The following is a 5327-nucleotide window of genomic DNA, read 5'->3' on the forward strand; positions in this document are numbered from 1 at the left end:
CTCCCCCTTCTCTCCCCTCCCCCTCTCTCCCCTCCCCCCCTCTCTTCCCTCCCCCTCTCCCCCCTCCTCTCTGCCCTCCCATTCTCTCCCCCTCCTCCTCTCACACCTCCTCCTTTCCCCCTCCCCCTCCCCCTCTCTCCCCTCCCACTCTCTCCCCTCCCCCTCTCCCCTCCCCCTCCCCCTCTCCCCCCTCCTCTCTCCCCTCCCATTCTCTCCCCCTCCTCCTCTCACACCTCCTCCTTTCCCCTCTCCCCCCTCCTCTCTCCCCTCCCTCTTCTCTCCCCTCCCCCTATCCCTCCTCCTCTCCCCTCCTCCTCTCACACCTCCTCCTTTTCCCCTCCCGCTCCAACCTCTCACTCCTTCTCCTTTCCCCCTCCCCCTCTTCAGCCTGTCTGTCTGTCTGTCTGTCTGTCTGTCTGTCTGTCTGTCTGTCTGCCTGTCTGCCTGTCTGCCTGTCTGTTATAAACCGGGTAGTGTGGGTCCTGGATGCTGATTGACTCAAAAGGACTTGTTTGACTGTTCTGCTGCCGTTGGCAACCAGTTTATAATAGCGATAAGGCACCTCAGCGTTGTGTCGTGCCTAAGAACAGCTCTTAGCGGTGGTATATTGTCCGTATACAGTACCACACCTCCTCGGGCCTTATTGCTTCATTATAACACAAACGGACCTGCCATCCAGTGGTGACCTAATCCAATACATGCAACCAAAATGGCACCCTATTCCCTATATAGTGCACTACTTTAGACCAGAGCCCTGTTCCCTATATAGTGCACTACTTTATACTACAGCCCTATTCCCTATATAGTGAACTACTTTATACTACAGCCCTATTCCCTATATAGTGCACTACTTTATACTACAGCCCTATTCCCTATATAGTGCACTACTTTAGACCAGAGCCCTATTCCCTATATAATGCACTACTATAGACCAGAGCCCTATTCCCTATATAGTGCACTACTTTGTGTGTAGGGAATAGGGTGCCATAGTAGAGGTGGTTCAGGAGGAAAGGAAGGAGGAAGTAGAAGGAAATACAACAAGACCGTGAAACAGGGGGACTGATGTTAAATCAGCAAGAGGAAGACGAGCAGAGAGAATTAGCTCTCCGGGACAGGAAGAACCTAAAAAGACCCGCTGGTTAAACAATGACCCACAGACAGTGAGACAGAGAGGCTGGGGTGAAAAACACACACTCAAGCCTCTCTAATGTTGTTTAAAGGCAGCCCGTCGACTCCAGACAAAAAAAATCCCTAATGTCAGATGAAATTGGGATAGGATAGAATAAAATGATAGGATGATATGGTAGGATGATATGGTAGGATGATAGGATAGAATGATATGATAGGATGATATGGTAGGATGATATGGTAGGATGATATGATAGGATGATATGATAGGGTGATAGGATAGAATGATATGATAGGATGATATGGTAGGATGATATGGTAGGATGATATGATAGGATGATATGATAGGATGATAGGATAGAATGATATGATAGGATGATATGGTAGGATGATATGATAGGATGATATGATAGAATGATATGATAGGATGATACGATAGGATGATATGATAGAATGATATGATAGGATGATATGATAGGATGATATGATGGGATGATATGATAGAATGATATGATAGGATGATATGATAGGATGATATGATAGGATGATATGATAGGATGATATGATAGGATGATATGATAGGATGATATGATAGGATGATATGATAGGATGATATGATAGGATGATGCCAGCAGCATACCACCCTGCATCCCACTGCTGGCTTGCTTCTGAAGCTAAGCAGGGTTGGTCCTGGTCAGTCCCTGGATGGGAGACCAGATGCTGCTGGAAGTGGTGTTGGAGGGCCAGTAGGAGGCACTCTTTCCTCTGGTCTAAAACAATATCCCAATGTCCCAGGGCAGTGATTGGGGACATTGCCCTGTGTAGGGTGCCGTCTTTCGGATGGGACGTTAAACGGGTGTCCTGACTCTCTGAGGTCATTAAAGAGCCAATGGCACTTATCGTAAGAGTAGAGGTGTTAACCCCGGTGTCCTGGCTAAATTCCCAATCTGTCCCTCAAACCATCACGGTCGCCTAATAAGCCCCAGTTTACAATAGGCTCATTCCTCTCCCCTGTAACTATTCCCCAAGGTCGATGCTGTAAATGAGAACGCGTTCTCAGTCAACTTACCTGGTAAAATAACGTATCAATAAAATAAAAAAGATAGGATGATATGATAGGCTGAGATGATAGGATGATAGAATAATATGTTAATATGATAGGACGATAGGATGATAGGATTAAAGAATAATATGATAGGATGATAGAATAATATGTTAATATGATAGGACGATAGGATTATAGGATGATAGGATTAAAGAATAATATGATAGGATGATAGAATAATATGTTAGAAAGATAGGATTATAGGATGATGTGATAGAATGATAAGATATAATGATAGCATAGGATGATAGGGAATATTATGATAGGATGATAGCATAGGATGATAGGGAATATTATGATATAATGATAGGATATAATAATAGGATGATAGGATGATAGAATAATATGTTAGAAAGATAGGATTATAGGATGATATGATAGAATTATGGGATGATGTGATAGAATGATAAGATATAATGATAGTATAGGATGATAGGCAATGTTATGATAGGATGATAGCATAGGATGATAGGGAATATTATGATAGGATGATAGCATAGGATGATAGGGAATATTATGATAGGATGATAGGGAATATTATGATAGGATGATAGCATAGGATGATAGGGAATATTATGATAGGATGATAGCATAGGATGATAGGGAATATTATGATAGGATGATAGGGAATATTATGATAGGATGATAGCATAGGATGATAGGGAATATTATGATAGGATGATAGCATAGGATGATAGGGAATATTATGATAGGAGGATAGCATAGGATGATAGGGAATATTATGATAGGATGATAGCATAGGATGATAGGGAATATTATGATAGGATGATAGGGAATATTATGATAGGATGATAGCATAGGATGATAGGGAATATTATGATAGGATGATAGCATAGGATGATAGGGAATATTATGATAGGATGATAGCATAGGATGATAGGGAATATTATGATAGGATGATAGTATAGGATGATAGTATAGGATGATAGGGAATATTATGATAGGATGATAGTATAGGATGATAGGGAACATTATGTTAGTATGATAGCATAGGATGATAGTATAGGATGATAGGGAATATTATGATAGGATGATAGCATAGGATGATAGGGAATATTATGATAGGATGATAGCAAAGGATGATAGGGAATATTATGATAGGATGATAGCATAGGATGATAGGGAATATTATGATAGGATGATAGCATAGGATGATAAGGAATATTATGATAGGATGATAGGGAATATTATGATAGGATGATAGCATAGGATGATAGGGAATATTATGATAGGATGATAGTATAGGATGATAGGGAACATTATGTTAGTATGATAGCATAGGATGATAGTATTGGATGATATGGAATATTATGATAGGATGATAGTATAGGATGATAGGGAACATTATGTTAGTATGATAGCATAGGATGATAGTATAGGATGATAGGGACTATTATGATAGGATGATAGTATAGGATGATAGGGAATATTATGATAGGATGATAGCATAGGATGATAGGGAATATTATGATAGGATGATAGCATAGGATGATAGGGAATATTATGATAGGATGATAGCATAGGATGATAGGGAATATTATGATAGGATGATAGCATAGGATGATAGCATAGGATGATAGGATATAATGTAATATGATGATAGTGTAATAGGAGGATAGGCTGCTAGTAGTTTACAATCTTTGTCACTCTGTAATTCAGTTCTAATACATTGAACAACTTATCATAAGCCTAAAGGGTTACCAAACTCTGTTCATAGAGACTGCATCTCACTATACCATTAGATCCTGGTCATCACTATACCATTAGATCCTGGTCATCACTATACCATTAGATCCTGGTCATCACTATACCATTATATCCTGGTCATCACTATAGCATTAGATCCTGGTCATCACTATACCATTAGATCCTGGTCATCACTATAGCATTATATCCTGGTCATCACTATAGCATTAGATCCTGGTCATCACTATAGCATTAGATCCTGGTCATCACTATACCATTAGATCCTGGTCATCACTATAGCATTAGATCCTGGTCATGGCCGTAGTGGTATACCATTAGATCCTGGTCATCACTATACCATTATATCCTGGTCATGGCCGTAGTGGTATAACATTAGATCCTGGTCATGGCCGTAGTGGTATACCATTAGATCCTGGTCATGTCCGTAGTGGTATACCATTAGATCCTGGTCATCACTATACCATTATATCCTGGTCATGGCCGTAGTGGTATAACATTAGATCCTGGTCATCACTATACCATTATATCCTGGTCATGGCCGTAGTGGTATAACATTAGATCCTGGTCATGGCCGTAGTGGTATAACATTAGATCCTGGTCATGGCCGTAGTGGTATACCATTAGATCCTGGTCATGTCCGTAGTGGTATAACATTAGATCCTGGTCATGTCCGTAGTGGTATAACTTTAGATCCTGGTCATGGCCGTAGTGGTATACCATTAGATCCTGGTCATGTCCGTAGTGGTATAACTTTAGATTCTTAGACTCGCATTTTTAACCACCTATCCATGGGGCCTGTCTCAAATTATGCCCACCCTTTCAATTCACTTACCCCTTCCCCCTCCTTCCCTCCCTTTCAACATGTGTGTGTGCTGTGTGTGTTTGTGTGCTGTGTGTGTGTTGGTGTGTGTATGTGTGCTGTGTGTGTGTTGGTGTGTGTTGGTTACTATGTTTGCGGCTGCCTGGATATCCGTCTGCAGCAGGTATTATCCTCTGAAGTTAACACATATAAGGTAAAAGGATCCATATGGTAAAGAGCTTGATTTCTCCCATCCTCCGTTCCCCCTCCCCCTCCCTACCTCCCTGTTCCCCCCCTCTGCATCAAGGCAAACAGGGACCCCATCGGCCCCTAGGAGCACACACAGGGATCTGGCAGCTGCACTTCACTTTTAAATGTGTCATTGGAAATGCTTCAATATTATTCACGGTTTATTACTCTCTCTCTCTCTCTTCTCTCTCTCTCTCTCTCTCTCTCTCTCTCTCTCTCTCTCTCTCTCTCTCTCTCTCTCTCTTCTCACTTTCTCTCTGTCTCCCTCTCTCTCTCTCTCTGTCTCTGTGGCTCCTCTCTCTCTCTCTCTCTCTCTCT

This window comes from Salvelinus fontinalis, chromosome 5, assembly GCF_029448725.1.
Source record: "Salvelinus fontinalis isolate EN_2023a chromosome 5, ASM2944872v1, whole genome shotgun sequence".
Lineage (NCBI taxonomy): Eukaryota > Metazoa > Chordata > Actinopteri > Salmoniformes > Salmonidae > Salvelinus > Salvelinus fontinalis.